The sequence below is a fragment of the Eucalyptus grandis genome, chromosome 8 (genome assembly GCF_016545825.1).
Source record: "Eucalyptus grandis isolate ANBG69807.140 chromosome 8, ASM1654582v1, whole genome shotgun sequence".
Classification (NCBI taxonomy): Eukaryota; Viridiplantae; Streptophyta; class Magnoliopsida; order Myrtales; family Myrtaceae; genus Eucalyptus; species Eucalyptus grandis.
Window position 1 is genome coordinate 41,485,795 of NC_052619.1, and position 20,681 is coordinate 41,506,475.

Genomic DNA, 20,681 nt, shown 5'->3' on the forward strand with positions numbered 1-20,681 from the left:
ATTTCACGTAAGGAATAACTCCACCTGTCTACCCATTGGACAAAGAGTAAAATTTACATCGGATGGATATTCGGTGAATATGATTGGCTCGTTAAACTGAGTAAGCAATTTACATACATATACACACATTAGTAATTTACTTTCTCTGGTTAGTAACGAGTAGCTTTACGTCATGTTGTACAAATATAATGACTGTCGAACAAATCTGTCTACCTTTCCCCCCACGTATAGTTTTCAGTCGTGTGCTTCTTGTAGGCGGAGACGGATTTTCTTCCAACCTTGCTTGATTCTTTCAAATACACTTGATTAATTCCACAACTGGTGAAATTGGAGCCAAGAAAACTCAAGATTACAAAGTCAATTCTTATCTTTGTACATGCAACGCCTAGATGGCTTTAGCTGTTGACTATTATAACCAACGTTAGAATAGCAAGATTCGAGTCCCTTTAATTTAAAATAGGTTAAAAATCAATCTCACTTTCTAGATGATTGTCAGAAGACCCCACAAGTATCATGATCCCTTGACGCTATGTGATGTGAGGATATCGTTATTTTCTTCGGTAACATAATACACGGAATATATTCCGGTGCACCGACACTGCTGTTGATGCTAAATTTGGTGATTGGTTCTCTCAATACAAGACAATGCAGTGGTCAAATTTGATGTCATCTGTGCGCTTGATTAAACTTTTCCTCCAATTTTGGTAAATGGAATACTTCACCCACTCTTCTTGTTATATATATATATTGAATGTAGATATGATAATTTTAATTATGATAAAGTGCAGTCTTCCTTAAAGCACGAGGACGGAATGGAGCTGAATTCAGGCTTGCCCATGTCAAGCACCAGTTTCTCATCCTCCTTCCGAATGAAATTTCAAAATAATAATAATAATAATAATTCCAATTGAGATTTTAGGGTTTATTATACGGCAATTTTTTGAGAAGATAAGATATTTCGTATGTAGAATTTTAAAAAAAAACTATGTTTGAAAAGAGAGATTTCAAGACGAAAAAAAAAAAATTGAGGGGGAGAAAATGACGAATAATTTATTGTCTTTTTCCTTTTCTTGAAGCGTGAGGTAAATTGAGGGACTTTTCACCCCTTATATCACTTTCTAAATGGTTTTTGCTTTATGGTTGGGGAGGGACTTGTTTGGCATTGGTACCAAGGGCCTTGAAGGTTAATTTTTGCCGCCCATCACTCATTCGGGGGATGTCCTCTCTTTAAGCGCATAATCAGTTTTTTTTTTCTTTTTTATTTCAATTCCGTCCCCATAATAGCACCCGAATTGATTAAACAAAGTGAGATTACCATCACTATTTCGTGATTCCTACTCTAATACCAAGGACCATTTTTCCCTCTGAGCCGAGGCCTAATTTTGCCCTTTGTGCCCTAATTTGGCAGTCAGAATCCTAAACATTTCCATCCAATTGAGCAAGGGAGAGAAGATGACAAACTTGAGTGAGTGAGAGGGAGATGACCAACAAACAATGGCGAAACCACAACAGTGAGCGAGCGATGGCAGGCAAGGGAAGGTGGTCGCGCAAGCGAGCTTGATTTGCATATAGAAATAGAAGATCAACAACCCCAATTTCAACTCCAAACTTTATTTTATGACACCAAAATTTTGGGGTAATGTGTAATATAAATATAAATTAGGGGTTTTTGGTATCACAAGAAATTTGGAGCAAATTTGTCACATTGTGGAAGTTTTGAATAAATATATCACATATATATAAGTTTGAGATTCTTGATTTCACAAAGAAAAAGTTTAGAATAAAAATATCACAGTACACATGATTTAGGATTTTGATGATTATTTTAGGGCATACGCTAGTGGTGCATTTTTTTTCTATTGGCACCATTTTCTTTAAATAAAGAAACTTAACTGAGATCTAATTTAGAGATAGAGATGAGTGGAAGACCATCAATACGCTAGTACCGAAACTTCTACGTTTTCCTCCCAAAAAGTCAATATCGAAAAGCTGTTGAGATGCAATTTTTCCGCCTTTGGAGAAAAGCGATTGACTTCCCCTCGTACAAAAAGATGCAATTTTTCCGTCATGGGCGAGACAAATAAAACATACATGTCTTCGCGCAGGGCATGTCGATCTGGACCCTGGCCGTCTCGCTCCCGGCCTCCAACTGCCTTGCTGCCTGGAGGCCGACGGCGGCAAACTGCGAGAAGGCCTCCAAGCTGCAGCTGGCTACGGCGAGCTGTACGCGCTGGCTGTCGGGAGCGGCGGGGCCGAGGCCAACGTCTCGACAATTGGCGCGGACCAGTTCGATGACTTCGACCTGAAGGAGAAGGCCCACGAGCTCGCCTTCTCCAACTGGCGGACGGTCGGCATCTTCTTTGGGAGCCTCTTTGCCAACTTCGTGCTTGCGTATATTCAGGACAACGTAGGCTCGGCCCTCGGGTACGGGTTCCCAACCCTCGGGCTCGCGATCTCTGTGGTGATCTTCCTCGCGGGGACCCCTTTCTACCGCCACCGGGTGCCTGCGGGCAGCCTGCTCACGAGCACGGCCCGGGTCATCGTGGCTGCCGTGAGGAAGTGGAGGGTGCCGGTCCCGAGTGATCCGAAAGAGCTTTATGAGCTTGACCCACAAGAGGATGCCAAGAAGGCGAAATTCAGGATCGACTCAACACCAACTTTGAGGTAGTAATTTGCATCAACTTCCACCTCTTCTGTGTTCCGATCTGAAATATTGATACATCAGCTGTGGAGTCAACCCTTTGATAAACTGTGTGGCTCCCTCTCTATGCAGATTCTTGAACAAAGCATGTGTCGGAACCGGCCCGACCTCTCTGTGGAAGCTATGCTCAGTCACCCAAGTCGAGGAGACGAAACAAATGTTGCTTATGATCCCGATCCTGATCGCGACTTTCGTCCCGAGCTGCATGGTGGCTTAAGTCAATACCCTCTTCGTCAAGCAAGGAACTACCTTAGATAGCAGCATCGGCAGCTTCAAGATCCCCCCAGCGAGTCTAGCCCGATCCGTGACCATATCGGAGCTTGTGTGTTCTGTGATGTATGACCGCTTCTTCGTCAAGCTTATGCGAAGATGTACCAAGAATCCGAGAGGCATCAGTATTCTTTGCAGGATGGGGATCTGCCTCGTTCTCCACATCGTGATCATGACTGTGGCGTCCTTCACTGAGAGATGGAGGCTCCTAGTGGTGAGGGAACACTATTTGGTCGAATCGAGAGGACAAATCCCACTGACAATCTTCATTCTGCTTCCTCAATTCGTGCTTATGGGAACAGCCAACGCGTTCCTGGAAGGAGCAAAAATCGAGTTCTTCTACAACCAAGCGCCGAGAGCATGAAGAGCCTGGGCACGTCTTATTTAATGATCACGCTGGGGGTCGGGAACTTCCTCAGCAGCTTCCTCCTATCCACGGTCTCGCACATCACCAAGTGGCAAGGCCACCGCGGGTGGATCCTAGACAACCTGAATGCTTCGCACCTCAACTATTACTACGCCTTCTTTGCAGTGCTCAACATCCTGAATTTTGCGTTCTTCCTGTTCATGGCGAAACTCTATGCTTATCGTGCCGAGGTATCAGGACTCGATGGCGGTGCTCGAGGAAGAGATAAAAAGGCCTGTTTCTTAGAAGGAGAAGGAAGTGCTGGTGACATACCTCTGGTATAGGTAAGATGCCTCAGATCGGATTTGTGTGAAAAAGATGATTGTGAAGCTATCTTATGTCCTAAACTCTACTTGTTGAATAATATTCAGCACATGTACACCTCTTGGCGTCACTGCAACATGCGTGCCTTTTGCATTTATGTACAGATGATTGTTGTTGTGAAAAATAAGTGAGAACAAGTATTCACTTAATATGGCTGGCTTTGTTAAACCGAGTAAGATATATACAAATAAATCATTACATGACTAATTTACTCTATCTTTAGAAACGAGTTAGCTTTACATCATCATTTGTAACCCAAAACAAAAAATTTGCCTTCGAAGAGATCTTCTTTCCAACCTTGTGAGACTTTCAAATGCACCTGATTGATTTCACGACTTGTGAACTTTGTCCCAAGAAAAGTCAATCTTCTTAGTCAAATTTCATATGCAAAACCTAGATGGCTTTAATTTGTTAATCTTGCGTTAACATAAATGCTAGGGGAATTGGAAATTTTGTGAATCTTTTAGGCTTTGTTATTTCATGAAAAATGTAACATTTCTAGCAAAATGTCTTCCAAAAAGTTATTTTCTAGAAAGATGACAGTATTTTTCAATATTTAGCCGAAACCTTTTTCTTTTAAAAAAAAAAAACCTAGAAAAAAATTTATGTTGATCAGTGTGGAGAATCTATTTTCTTGGAGAAAATTACTAAAAATTCGATTTTTAAATTATGTTTATTTTTATTTTTTTCTTTTCCTTTTCTTTTTCCCTTTTTTTTTTTGCCTTTCTTTGCCTCTTTCTCTCCGATGCAACCACCCCCACCATGGAGCTCGACATGTCGAAGAATAGGACAAGAGGAGGAGAGCATGTGCAAGAAAGGTGGGAACGTAAATCATTTTCCACCGACCGGAACACATTTTCTTTGACCACTTTTTCCACACCCCAAGCACTGGAAAATAAGGAAAAAATTTTCTCGAAAGATATTTTCCACAAGCAAACGGAACATAGGTACAAAATGACACTTCAGTTTCTAGATGGCCATCAAAAGAGCACATACACATCATCGTCCCTTAGTTTAATCAAGAATATCATGTTAGAGCCAAAACAAAGGAGGAAGAAGAGACGACCAATTTTGTCAAACCCTACTAAAAGTTTACGTAACGACCAACACCAAACCCTATTATATATTCGTCTGAAGTTTATTATTTTCAATATCATTCAGTCTAAAATCTAAAAACCAAAGCTTTTCCTCATCAAAGTTTATCATTTCAAGTACATTGTAATTTTCATTTGCTTGCCGTTCAACTCCAGGATTCTGTTTTAATCTCAGTCATGCAGTTTAATTTTCCCCTTTAATGTTTCGGAACATTTAATTTCCTTGTCATTTTCTTTCATCCGTGCATTCTTCATTTCAGTTTTCCGTGAATCTTTTACGATGGAGGGAAACCAAGTGCGATTTTCGCCCGACAATACCACGTCATTCCTGAAAAGCACAGATTTCTAAACAAATGACTGCCGTGAAATTTGACTTCAGACGATGGAAAGCAAATGAAAGCTTCCTCTCTGGTTTTAATTCCACCACATGGTGACCCCATATGGTCACGAATCGGGCGAAAAAATCTTTCAATTTCACAAAAAAAATTCACAGTGTTTTTAACATAAGGTTTATTAACTTCAAAACACGTGCAAGTGACCCCATATGGTCACAAATCGGGCGAAAAAAATCTTTCAATTTCACAAAAAAATTTCACAGTGTTTTTAACATAAGGTTTATTAACTTCAAAACACGTGCAAGTGACCCCATATGGTCACAAATCGGGCGAAAAAATCTTTCAATTTCATAAAAAAAAAAAAAATCAGTCTTTTAACATAAGGTTTATTAACTTCAAAACACGTGCAATTTTTTTAAGGATGTAATTGACGAGCACGCCACAATTTATTGTTGTACCCAAAACCTACTCCACTCTTAACTAAGCAAAAGCCAATACACACCTCTTGCATATTCAATATTTGGATCCAAAATAGGAGATGCCAATTAGTTGACTTAGACTAAGAAACTTACTCAAATTCAGGATTCAACTCGAATTTAGAAAGTATTTCAATAATTCCTTGCTCGGTTTAACCAACTAGTCATATTGAGTGAATATTTATCTGATGTGATTTTGCCTCTTTGACGGGTTGTTGGATAGGTGGGATATTTCAATAATTCCTTGCTCGGTTTAACCAACTAGTCATATTGAGTGAATATTTATCTGATGTGATTTTGCCTCTTTGACGGGTTGTTGGATAGGTGAGATATTTCAATAATTCCTTGCTCAGTTTAACCAACTAGTCATATTGAGTGAATATTTATCTGATGTGATTTTGCCTCTTTGACGGGTTGTTGGATAGGTGGGATATTTCAATAATTCCTTGCTCAGTATAACCAACTAGTCATATTGAGTGAATATTTATCTGATGTGATTTTGCCTCTTTGACGGGTTGTTGGATAGGTGGGATATTTCAATAATTCCTTGCTCGGTTTAACCAACTAGTCATATTGAGTGAATATTTATCTAATGTGATTTTGACTCTTTGACGGGTTGTTGGATAGGTGGGATATTTCCATGTGTGAAACCAAAATTAAGTAATTACATTTTCAATTCCATCAACTCAAATCCAGTACTTGCATTAATATTGTTTTGGGAGAAAGGAACGTAACATTATCGTCATGTTTTGGGAGATGCTTTATGTTGCAACCACCATTGACGACATCTCTAAAGTGACTCAATCTGATTACAAAGCGTGAAATATGGCTAGTGTATTTCTATGTCTAGTGTTATTCGAGTTTTACTCAGATGGTTTACTCTTTCTGGTTCGATTAGGGTTATCTCGTCGTGTTGTGTTTTTGCATTAACATTCTGTGCCACGATAATTCTGTGAACTATTAAAAGTCTATATGTGAACCGAATTTGTGGCAATTGGTTTTATGGTTGATCTAAAAGTTACCAACTTGATTAGGTTTTGTCAAATGAGTCACAGAAACAGTCGTTGTTTGGCTGAATTTTGCTTATTATGCAAAAGCGGAGGGTAAATTACGCTGTTATTATATATTTTCGTAGAAACTTCTATATTGTCATTTATGTGGCAACTTGCTATTAGCATGTAATTGAATATAATTGAGTTTCAACATAAACTATTCTTACAACTCTCTGAACAACCATGTATGAACACGAGGAATTGTCACACTGACTCCAGGTTGCAGTCATGAAGTCGTAGAAGATTTTTGGTGCTTTAATTCAGATTTCGGAGAGATTATTGCAAAAGCATTAAAAAAAAAAGGAAAAAAAACCTATAGTGTCCCTTTTCAGGAAATAATATGATTCAACTCATTTATTCTTGAGATGGAAGTCCACAAGAGATGTTGCTAAAGTGATGTGTTGCAGACTTGGGACGATGATTAATTAGGAAAAGAAAATAAGGAAAATGTATATTTACATTTTAAATATTTTGTTTACTCACAGAATAAAAGATAAAGATCAAATATATAGGAAAAAAATTCATTAAAGTGCTTCTTCTTCTTTTTTTCCGGTCAAAGCATACAGCTGAAAACTATTAGAGAAAGAAAAATGGGCCGAGGGTGGAGAAAGAAAGGCGAGCTTTTCAAAATTCACATCCTTGCGCGATCTCGAGGAGACCCTAAAGATCGTAATGCAGCTGATGGACGATACATGCGCCGAACGACCCATCTTCGACAGCCACGGGAAGCTTCAGATAATGCCTCTCCGCTGCCCCCATATCAAGAATCACCTTGAACTAGAACATCAATGACTCAATTTTTTTTTGCCAAAAAAAAGAAAAGAATAGAGACCAGCATGAACTTCAGTTTCTTAGGTTTTTTAGCATCTATAAAGATTCCTGCAAAATCATCCTCACTTGGAGGAAGATTTTATCACCCAATCACACTTGCCCTCATCTTCCCTCCTTGCATCATCTTGCTCGCCCGCTCAAGTCTCGCGACGCCTCTTCTTCAATGATTGGGGCCCTCACTCACTCTCTTGTAATTAATCGTTTGCAATTTTTCTAGTAATTTTAATGGATAATAATGCCACATCAAATTTGCAACATTCCAAATGAAAATTGGCCCTCATGTGATTATTTTATTTTTTTTATCAAAATGGCACTGAAGTATGTTTCATCCGAAATTTATGGTGTTTGTAATATCTTTTAAACTTAAAACTTGTATATGAGTTGTGGTCTCTTAAAGAATGGGAAAACAGAAAACTAAAAGCAAATTGAACAAGGAAAAAGAAAATGAAGAAGACAAATGCAGAAAGTCCATAAGGCGACGGTGTTCGTGTCATTATGCAATTGCAAGCTGTGTGAGGTGAGAATGTAAAAGTCAACTCAACTGCAGCGATAGAGAGACTCGAATCTGTACAGCACTATAAAAGAGTGGTTTTTGGGTTGCGAAGTTCTTCGCTCAAGTTAGCTTTTAGAGCCAAAGAACTTGTGGGGTTCAACATAAGGAGTTGATGATTATACACAAGATAGAACGGTCGATCTCCGAGGAAACCCTGTCCGTCGATCCAAGCGCGGCCAATGGACTGCCTGCTACTCTCTCTCTCTCTCTCTCTCTCTCTCTCTCTCTCTCTCTCTCTCTGTGCATTACATATGAATGGGAAGTTTGCGTTCATGGGTTGAAGAGAGCATCTGTTTGGTTGTGCTTGTTGATGTGCCTTTTGCTGGTGATATTAAGTGGCTGGACTTGAATGGGATGCATGCTTTTCCACATACTTTGGAGTAGCCTCTGTCTTCTTTCTTTTTTAAACTATCTTGATGATTTTGTCATGAACTCCCCTTGTGTGAATGACTCGTGTTGGGTGTTGAGTGTAGTTGCGAAGTTAACCTCACTGACGACGTCCCATTAACATCGTAGAGACGTGAAATCAAACATGAAATGGTAAATAGATGAAACATAACGTGTAATTACTTAATTTTGATTTCACATGAGGAAATACTACACCGGTCCACCTACCAGACAAAAATTAAAAATTACATCGGATAGATATTCACTCCATATGCTTCTTCTAGGGTAGACGGATTTTCTTGTAGCCTTGCTTGATTCTTTCAAATACATTTGATTAATTCCACAACTAGTGAAGTTGGAACTAAAAAAACCCAAAATTACAGAGTCAATTTTTATCTTTGTATATGCAAACCCTAGATGGCTTTAGCCTTTGACTATTATAACCAGCATATATGCAATCAGAATAGCAAGATTTGTGTCGCTTTAATTTAAAATAGGTCAAAAGTCGACCTCGCACTCTCTATATTGTCGTCGGAAGACCCCATGTTTATACATCCCTTAGTTTGAAAAAGAAAAATTGAAAAAGAAAAATCATGTTACAGCCAAGAGTCTTTCGTTAGTGGGGCGAGTCCATACTTGTTGCCTCACGGGTAGGACTTGCTGGATATCGAAACCAAGGGCGTCAAAGTTGAATTTTTTTGCGGCCCATCGCCCAATCGGGGTAGTCCTCTCATCAAGCGCATAATCTGGTTTCCTTATTTCTTTCTTATCCATATGCATTGGATTCACATGCTTAAGCGCTCCATCATCAAATCAACCTTTATGTGATGAGTACTGTTAAGATATAATAGTGAATTGGTAAGGAAAGGAAATAGCTGTGCCCCGCAAGCCTCCAAGTGTGGAAGGAAATAGCCCTATTTATAATGGAAGAGATTCGCTCGAGCAATTCGATCACAAGGTATTTAAGTGGGTTAGTGCTTATTGGGCTGAGCGTAAAAAAATAGATGGGTAAGACAATTACAATCAAATACCCAAAATCTAGTTGAGATGGGCTTGAGGAAGCAATTATAGAAAGAAGAGAAAAACATCATTGAACCTCAATGCTCCACATATACCCAAAAGCAATTCTTGAATTTTTTTAATTAATAAAATATAAATAATATTCGAACTATAATATTAAAAACCAAAATAGCAAAAAATAATTTTATTTTAAATAATTCCTTTTTATTTATATATTTGAATTTATTTCTACCTTATAATATAAATTCAATATTTATAAATATATATTTAGTACTATATTTATTACATATTTTAAGCATTTTAGTAATTTAAGTATTTTACTATATAACTATCTAATAAAATTTTATTAGAGAATAATGGAAGGGGAAAAAAGAAATAAAAAGAGAGAAAAAAGATTAAAAAAAAGCAATTAAAAATGAAATAGACAAAAGTATTGTGAAAGATTCCTACCATTTCCATTTATGCAATTTTTTAAGTTCATTTATATTGATATGTCATTCATATCAAACCATGAACATGGTAGTATGAGAAAATATTTAATTTTATTACTGAATTTATCAAATAATTGATAGGATATAAATAAATCTTCGAATTTCATATCATATTATATTCAATTTTATCCCGACTAGAAATCTAAACGACTACTACTGTGATATTTTTTTCTTTTACTCTAACATACAAAATAAAAGAAATTTAAATTATAAGTGATGACAAAAATGTGAACTAGATTGTAAATATCAAATACAAACCTAATGGATTTATGTGGAATCATGTTCTTATATGTTAGAACTTCCTTACGTGTTAAAATTAACTCAATAAAAATGGAGATAAGAGAAACAAAGTGACGAAAAATGAGAAAGAAATACCGAAAATATTTAGATGGATCATACTAAAAATATGTCTTTGAGCCACTTCAGCCAGTGCTCAACTTGCTGTTGGTGCCATCGCTGCTTCTCGGCATACAAAAGCACAGCTTGGATGGTCTCGATGGTATCCTTAAGGCTTTGGAGCTCATCTCTTACACCACGTACAAGTTGGATCTTCGAAGAGGTTATGGAACCAACCAATTTTAGTGAGTCCGTAGCGAGGTTGAAGAGCACTGCTTGTGCCATTTTTTATATAGCCAACCTTCTCTTTTGTTTGGGTGCCTAACGTTAATGGTTTCTAATAAGGAAATCAAATTCTGGCAAGTGGGAATGGAATTGACAGACGACCAGATAAGCATATGCAAATGTTAGGTGGATCCAGACAAAAGGGACTCAAGAATAGAAGAAAGGAACCCTAGGGCCTCGGTCGGGATCAAAAAGGATAAAGCAAAAGCAAAGCAGCTAGCTCTGCTTTAAATTAAAAAAAAAAATTTCCAGTTCTTTGTTTTCATTTTCATCTGAACATGAAACTAGAACTTGAAAAAGCGTTTGGCAACATATTGAGATTAGTTTCCAAAGAAAAATAGTTTCAAAAATTGCTTAAGTAATTGAAGAGTTAATGAGTAGAACGTCAAGAAAGATTATCGATAAAATGCTTTCTAACGTTGGTACTGTTAGGAGGCTTTCGTAAAATTCAAAAAACCATGTTGAAGTGACATTGGGTGGTGAGTTAATACACCCCTATCTCCACAAGTAGAAAATATATACAGTGACTTTTATTGGTAATACTGCCACATTTAAATCCATTTTACACAAACAGACATGATATTAAAAAATCTCTTTATTATTTAAATAAATTATTCTACCAAAATTATAATTGTACATGCATCAAGTCTTAGCCAGCCCCAGCTTCCATAATAATTTTAACAAAAAAGAAAAAAAGAGATACTGCTTTGTCTTTTTTTTTTTTTCCTGAAAAGCACACTCAGTCATCGAGAGGATTTCATTAGCATGGATTTTCTAGACTGTATTACTTTAGTCCACTACTCAAAAACTGAAATAAATTTGGCATAATTGGAATGATCTTGTCAAACTCGCTCTAAACATTACGACTACTCATGATATTTTTGTTTTCTTAAAATGAAATTCATAAGTGACGACAAAAATGTGAACTAGATTGTAAACGTCAGATAGGAACTGATTGGATTTATGTAGAAAATCACGTTATTATATGTTAGAACTTACTTATATGTTAAAATTAACTCAATAAAAATGGAGATATCAAAAACAAAGCGATGAAAAAAGGAGAAAGAAAAATGGAGGTCATCGCTCATGATGCATAGCAGTTGGATCTTTTGACAGGTGATAGTACCAAGTAGCTTTAGTATTTCAGTAGTGATGTTTTTTTTTTTTAATCTATTTTACAAGTCATTATGTGTATTATGTGTTTTGTGTAGATTGTGAAATCCTGCTCCTTCACATGTGTCCCCACCTTAACCAACCCCTTAAGAAAGTGGGGGATCTAACTCCCCAACTCCCAATGGTTTAGTGGCGATGTTGAAAAGCATCGGTGCTGCCACATTCGTGAGGTTGAATTTGAACGATGCATTATATGAACGGGTAAAAAATTATTATTTCTATTAAAGCATGTGAAAAAATAGTAACTAAATAATATTGTCATTATGAGTACAAATTAATCATATTTCAAACCAGTAAAAATTTGCATATAAAAGTACACTTTATTTTTATTGTAATTTTTTATAAGAATATCATGCAAATCAACTGAATTTTATTATTACCTTGTGCTATCTAATGTCTATTTTTTTTTTAGGGATATGTACACTATAAGTCTTAAAACTTGTCACAAAAGTACAATTGAATCCTAAAACTTTTAAAAAATACAATAAGTCCTAAAACTTGTCAAATTTGTACAATTGAGTCATTCTCGTTAACATTGTGAACTTGTCTAATGGAAAAGGTTGACGTGACATTTTTTATTAAATTATTTTTCTTACGTTGGAAAAGAAATGCAGGCTGTCACTACCGCCCATTGCTAGAGGACCAACAACTTGGGCAATGCTGGCCCTCACCAGCCATAGGTGAGGGCTGGTGTCGCCCAAAGCTAGGCAAGTCGTGCTGGCCCCAATTGAGGTGTCACCTAGATCCAAGCGAGCCTTGTCCGCCCTTTGCTGTGGCTGATGATGGCCTCACCCGAGTCGGCAAGGGCCGCCCCACCTTTGTCGCCTAGGGCTGGCGAAGGGCAACCTTCACTAGCCACCCTCTGGTGATGGGGTGGCAGTGGCAACCCCCGCCACAATCTTGGAACTTTTTTTCTTTTTTCTTCAGTTTTGTTTTTCAAATTCTTTTAGCTTTTTTTTTTTAGCTTGTTAGTATTATTTAAATAAGATTTAAAGAAAAAGTAATAAAAATGCCACGTATGAAAAATAAATTCATTAAAAAATGCCACATCAGCATTTTTCATTAGACAAGTTGACGGTAAAATAAATTCATTAAAAAATGCCACATCAACATTTTTCATTAGACAAGTTGATGGTGTTAACGAAGAACTGATTGCAAAACAATCTGACAAATTTTAAGACTTGACTAAACTTTTTGAAAGTTTTATAATTCAATTGTAGTTTTACGACAAGTTTTAAGACTTACGAAGCATATATCTTTTTTAATTAATTTATATGAATATGAAATGATGTAATCATATTTATGAATTCAGAATATATGTTAATATGGCTATATTACTTTCTTTTCTTTTTTTTTTTACTGACAAGTTTCAATATATGCTCGGTTTGGTTAGCATTCGACTAATCTCAAATAGTATCCAATTCCTGATCTTATAAAGTAGTCGAAGACCCGTGTCTTGCCACACAATACTTTTCACAATCTTGTTAAGATGAACATTTGATAACTATATTATTATCATTACCTCATAGTATCCATCTCAAACTTAATACTCGTTTCACAATGCATAAAATAAGTAAATCAATGAATTAATTTTACCTAAATACAATACAATGAAAAATTATCCGATTAGTGATAAACCTATTATACAAAAACTAATTCAGTCTCATAATTTTTAATTTGACAAATTAAGTCATAAACCGTTGGATGATTTTCAATGTAGTTATTTAGGTGAATTTAGACCATAAAATGTTGACGTGGTGGTTACTGGTGTAAGTAGTCTTGGCGGCCCCATGTGGCGGACCAGCATTTGACGCGTAAAAACCCAACGTGATTTGATGTCGTTTTACAAATTGTTTTGAATTTTTTTTTTTTCTTTTGCTTTCTTTATTATTTCTTCCCTTGTTACTTCATCCTCTTCAAGGATGAACAGTACCACCATGTTTGCAGAGCAGGTGGAGCAAACTGAACACTCCGTCGCAACCTCCACCGCATGACGTTGCCATGCCACCGCTGTTGGCGTTGCCATGCTAGCTGAGCTCGTGTCAGTCGATATCTCGCGAGCCCGACGGCCATGACCGAGCCTCCACCCACAGCTTTGCCACAATCCTGACATGCGACATCTGCTGCTGCTGCACCCGAGCACTCCCCGAGAAACTTGTCACCGATCCTCACTGTACGGGAGGTATCTGCGTGCGATACCCTCAGGGCCTTCTTCGCCACCATCGTAATGGCCGAACCATGGTCGAGCAACTCCTCCAAATCTCGGCCTAGCCATGGCCAAGCCTTCTCCAGATCTCGCCGAGCCATGGCAAAGCAACTCCTCCTCTAGATCTCGGCCGTGCCTTCCGTAAATGGAAGCTTTAAGTTCATCCAAAGAAGCAGAGCAAATAAGAATGAACAAGAAAAAAAAATCATAAAAGCAAAAAAAAAAAGAAACTACTAAAAAAAGGGTCATTTTATCTAGAGTTGTACACGCCAAATCGCCAACCGTAGCTATAACTGTGCCGTGTCAACATTTTCATGCCGCAATTGACCGAAATAATTATATTGGAAAATCGTCAAATTGTAGGATTACCTTAGCAAAATGTGAAAATTTAAGACTAAATTAACATTTGTGTAATTGGTTTAAAAGTGATTGAATAATTTCCCCTACAATACAAAATTTATGTTTACATCTTACTCTAAAAAGTGAGTATTTTATCATAAATTAGTAATCACGCAAGAGACAAAAGTTTTATTGAAAATAACATTTTTAAAATAGGGATAAGTACATGGAAAGTCCTACATTTTTAATATAGTGATAAGTTTTATAACTTAATTGTATTTTTTAAAATTTCTAGAACTCAATTTCTCTTTCTTGATTGTACTTTTATAAGTTTTAACACTCAATTGTACTTTGATAATAAGTTTTAGGACTAGTGCACGTATCCCTTTAATTTAGTCCAGTACTCTTATAATATTTTTGGTGCTCCACAAGGTCTCATGAAAAGTTGACATGGGACCCAATTAGAAGATTGTCAACCCACCTCCCCTGACTTTTATTTTTTATTTTTTATTTCATTTCTGATAAATAACTTACGGTTAATAACATATTAGAAGGGCATATAATCCTCAAAATTGGGTTTCCTGGTATACCCATTTGGCCGTAGCTAACGTTTATTGCTTTTAAGACAGTCACAAGACTTTTCCCCCTCCAACCACGTCAAAAGACTCTTAACACTCAATATAATTACGCTTAAAATTTGACAAATGTAAAGCTCAATCATCAAATCTCCATGACATAAATATTTACAAATTGATCAAAACGTTTGGATTTTGATGGCCAAGGGGAACGCCTACGCATTTTTTAACTATATCTCGACCTATCTCCTCTAACTTTAGGTCCATTGATTCTTTCTCATCTCCAAAAGCCACTTTCTCAAATAATTCCCATGACTTATCTTCAGACAAGCCATGGAGAACAACTGATTTCGAATTTATAGCCTGCACGACCGACAAGTCATGTACGTCATACATCATGTCTTTGAGCCTCTTCAGCCAGTGCTTGACCTGGTGTTCGTGCCATCGCTGCTTCTTGGCATCCAAAACCACAACTTGGATGGTCTGCACGGTATCCTTAAGGCTTTGGAGCTCATCTCTCGCACCACATAAAAGCTCGATCTTCGAAGAGGTTATGGAACAGGCCAATTTCGGTAAGTCGGCGGCAAGGTTGAAGAGCACAGCTTCTGCCATTTTTTATATAGGCCATCTTCTTTCTTGCTTGTGTGGTTAACGTTAATGGTTTCCGATGAGGAAAGCAAATTCTTGCAAGTGGGAATGGAATTGACCGACAAGAAGAGAAGCATGGCCACATGTTAGGTAATGCCAAAGACTTTAGGTCCAGAAAAAAAGGACTCAAGAAATGAAGAGGAAAAGACCCTGAAGGCCTCGGGATCAAAAAGGATGTGGCAAAAGCAAAGCTGGTTGCTCTGTTTGTTTAAAGAAAATTTTCAATTTTTTAATCTTCATTTTCATCTTATCATGAAAATGTACTTGAAAAAGCGTTTGGCAACACGTTGATTATAACTTTCAAACGAAAACAATTTCCTAAATTGTTGAAGCAATTGAAGAATTAATGAGTAGAAACATTAAAAAGATTGTCAATGAACTGCTCTCTAGTGTCAGTATAGCCAAGAGGTTTCTGGGAAATTTAATAACACGTCTTAAAGTGACGTACTTTAAGTGGTGGGTTAATATACGCATGTTTACACAAATAGAAATATGGATTCTTACTAGTCACATCACCGCACCTATATACCTTTTACATAAACAGACCTACTTTTATCTCTCCAGTTGCTAGACCCCAATTTTGATCTCTATCTCCAATTACTAGTCTTTGTGTTACATCATATGCTAGACTGTTATCTCGCAACTTCCTCTCCCACTACTTAGATAATATGGAGGATTTCACCTCTTCCAATGTAACCTCAATATGCTTCTATAGTCGGGAATTAGTAAAGTGCTCTCATGACTCTAGTGGAAATACTAAAAACATCATGACATGTTCTTCATCATCTAGAATTTTACCAGCAATTTTTAAATCTATCATGAGTTTGTTAAACTTATCTGGGTGGGATTTGATAGACGTTTAGTTTATCAAAGATGTATAATAGCTGACTTACATAGTGATAGAAGATGTAAAATTGAAGTTTATTTCTTGTTTTTCTCACGCACCAAATACAACGGTAACAATCTAAATTTCCCAATTAATATTGGGTCGTGTATTTTTCAACAGCCCAAATTCGAGACATAATTTAGCAGTGGTTCTGCCATTTTCATGGGTTAAATGGTTAGCTTTAGCATTTCCACCAGTACTCAGACAAAACGTTGGATAGTGATCTTGACAAAGAGGGATTGGATGCTTTAATGGAGCCAGAGCATGGGTATAAGCTTGGAGATCAATATTTATCAATGGTGTTGATACAATTTCAATGAATGTTTTGATATAAATATTCCTGGATGCTTTTAAGGAATTTAGCTTAGAATGTCCAATAAAGTATACAGGTCGGTAGATGAATTTTTTCGCTTATCAGCAGGTGAAAAGAGTTCTCACATCAGGGGGAAAATTTATATGTTCTCACCATGGCAGAATGACATGTTCGACTAATGTCTCTTTTCTTTCAATTATGTTGTTAACTAGACTAGAGTGGCTACTCTGCATAGTTGATTTTTCTGAAAATCAAATCTTAAGTGGTTTCTTGATGTAGGAATCAGATGCAAGATGAGCATGAAATCTCTCACTTATTTATCATGTTGTGATGTTTCAATTCAATACCTTCTTTCCATTTTCCTATTTCAGGGTTGCTTTTCTCTAAGTTGAGATTTGGCTGGATATTGAAAATCCATGCCTTCAGAACTTTATGGTGATTGCTGTCAAAGAGAGTCCTGCCGTGGTGCAGCTAATAACATCATCCTTTAATTGCTTGTCACTTGACCGTAACAGTAACCAGGTGAGGGAACTGATTGAAGTGTCTTTGAGGCACACTTTTTTTATGTCGACGTAAGTAGTTGTTCTGTGGTAGACCGAAAGGTACTTTAACAAATTGCCTTTCCTACTTCGTTGACATTGCAGTTCTCTTTTTTCCTGCTAGTTGGAAGTAATTATCTTTTACTAGATTTGAAGACAGTATGCTGCTTCTGCAGAAGCTCGAAACTGCTTGTTGAATTTTCAGATTTCCGGGATGTATAAAGAACTTGAGAATGAGAACAGGATTCGTGAAGAGTATCTCACTTGTTCTGATGTGTTGCACTCTCTCAAGGATCTTCGACTGGGAGCTAAAGGTGCCCAGAATAAACTCAATCCTGGACGTTGTGTACAGCTTATTCTGATCGATCAAAACTCACGATATAGTTATAAAGCCATACTTCTCGACGCACAAGAGCAATCCATAACCTTTTTGCGCCATTGCGGTGTCATAATTGTGCCTAAGTTCTTCAATTTGCTTACCAAATATGTGGCTACATAAAGACTTTCCCATTCCCATCCGCATGCGGTCCTGGCTGTATGAAATCCAAGTACGCACCTTTTTGAAACCTAAACATTAACCACAGCATCGGTTAAGGCATAACTCCTACTCAACCAGTATTTGTTCTGTGTCGGCATAGTTATGTATGGGGATATGTCATACATGGATATGGGAATCTCATCAATGAGGGGAAACCAATTTCTATGCGATACAAATGGGGCCAAAAGATTCCGGCAAAACCATCAAAATCAGAGAGCATGAGCAAAGACATAGTAAGGAGCGGATTCAGATCCGTCGGTCCAACTGTAATTCACTCCTTCATGCAAGCTGCTGGTCTCACCAATGACCACTTGATCACTCGCCATCGCCCCCTTCAGTGCCTGGCATTAGCAGACCAGACCACCGGTCGATCCGTCCTCCCATGGGAACCGCAAGAAAGTGGAACCCATTTGTTACCTACTTGTGATTTCCTTGTCTACCTTTTCAGGTGACTGAATTTGATTGAGATTGGTAGTGTGGATAGAGTAGCTATAGTTAGACAGAGAGAGGAGAAGATGAGCTGTTTTGGATATATCGATAGTGATGTAACTAATAGGTAAGCGATTACGTACAGAGATGGGAGATGGATAAGATCTGGACAGGTGGAAAGAATAAGCGCATATGTGCAATTATAGCTGCAATTTGGGAGGAGTGACCATCACGCCTGCATTATTTGGGTGTGTAAGGGCGTGGAAATGAATGTATGGAAGAGTAGGGCCACAAGCCTCGCCAGTCGCCGCTCTCTTCATCTATCTCTTTGAACATTTTTGCATTTGGCTATTGTGGAGTGAGTTCGAGTAGGGGCGGACAAAAGCCAAAAAAGATTGAAATGGAAAATGATATAAATGGTTTCTGAACTTTAGTCTGATTGGCAATGCAACTCATGAACTTTTAATTCATTTAATGTGATTAATGAACTTTTAATTTGTTTAATGTACTCCCAGAACATTTGATACATGTTCAATTTAGTCCATGAATTATATGAAATTATTCAACATTGTTCCTGAACTTAAATTAATTAAAAAGAAACATTGAACATTTTCGAATAGTCCAAGAATTAGTTCGAACATGTACCACAAATTCGGGATCACATTAAATCAATTAAAAAATTCATTGACAAATTGAACACGTTAGGTTAAAGATTATGGACCACATTGAAAAAATTGAAAGTTGAAGGATCATGTTGTACGTTAGATCAAAGTTCAATAACTATTTATGTCATTATTCCAATCAAAAACCTCACCCGATATGACCCGAACTGGATTACGGGTTGCATTTGGTTCAAAGCAAACGCACATGACCCTACTGGTTCGGTTCAACCACACCCTATCATTAAGGCTTTGGATTTTATGCCTCGGATACCATGTGCAAGTCGGATATTCGAAGTGGGAATAGAACTGGCCAATATAAGTATTTCGGTGGCGAAGATGAAGAGCATTTCTTCTGCTATTTTTAACTTCTCTTTTGTTTACTTTAGATTTAACGGTCTCCGATCTCTTTCGTCATTATGTTTATTGAGGATATCAGGCTCTGGCAAGTGGGAATGGAATTGACCAACAAGAAAAATTTTATACAACGGAAGATATATATAGACAGTTATGATATTAGAATCTCTCTTCTATTGATTAAATAAATTATTCTACCAAAATTAAAATATGTACATGTATCAAAGTCTTAGCCAGCCCTGCTTGTATAATAATTTTTTACACCAAAAAAAAAGAACATTTAAGAGGCTTTTACTTTGTCTTTTCTTTTGCCTGGAAAGTAGACTCAGTCATCAACAGGATTACATTAACATGGTTGTGGTAGACTGTATTACTTTGGTCCGCTACTCAGAAACTGAATGAAATTTGATGATCATGTCCAACTCGCTTACACTATAAGCATTGCAACTACTCATGATAATTTTTTTATCAAAATAATTATAAACCTATTGTGATTATGCCAATTCAATCGTAAACTCTTCTTTTTATTTATTAATTAATTAATTAATTGAGTCATAAATATTTTATATTTGTGCAAATTTAGTCCATCTGACCAATTTTGATCGATTACCAATGACATGAATATCACACTCTTATGTGACACAACCAATACTAACATAAAATTTTTAATGATATTTTTTGAAATTTTTATTTTTTCCCTTTTTTAATATTACATTTCTTTCTTCTTCTTCTTTTCCCTTCCTCTTCATACTCTGGCCAATCATTGAAACTCAACAATCTGCCAAAAGGCCCACTGAGGTCAAGCTCACTATTAAACTCGCCAAATCTAGCTAGCCTCACCCTCGCCCAACCACTAGCGTTAGCCTCACCAAATTTGGCAAGGTCGAGCCTTGCCATGCCGAGGCGAGCTCAAACTCGTCAGCCACTAGCGAGGTTGAGGCTCGCCCTCACTAGCCCATGCCTCTAGCCAGTTGTTGCCGAGGTCTAATGACCAACTAGGGGATGAAAAAAATTTTAAAAAAAAAATAAATAAATAATTTGAAAAAAATTAAAATATTATTAAAAATTATTTATATAAGCGTCGATCTCATCACGTAAAAATTGGAAAATGACTAAATCGACACAAATGTTTTGTTAATTAGCACAATTGATAAAAAAAAATATTTAAAATGAATTAGTACAATTACAATAAGTTTAAGATTACTTTGTTAATTCTTCCAAAATAAATCAAATTTTTAAGTGACCGCAAAATGGGAACTAGATTGTAAACAAAGTGATGAACTTACTTATGTGTTAAAAATTAACTTAATAAAAAAATCGAGATAAGATAAATAAAGTGATGAAAAACTAGAAAGAAAATACTCAAACTTAGATGCATCATACCAAAAATATTATCTGAAGAAATTTTTTTTTAAAATCGGGATTAAGTCCACAAATAATAGAAAAAGCATAGCCCCC

General features: G+C 36.8%; 1 pseudogene; it reads left to right on the forward strand.

The window, feature by feature from the left end:
- The first annotated feature begins 2,090 nt into the window (after positions 1–2,090).
- On the forward strand, positions 2,091–3,742 carry LOC104417201 (annotated as a pseudogene).
- The last annotated feature ends 16,939 nt before the right edge of the window (positions 3,743–20,681 follow it).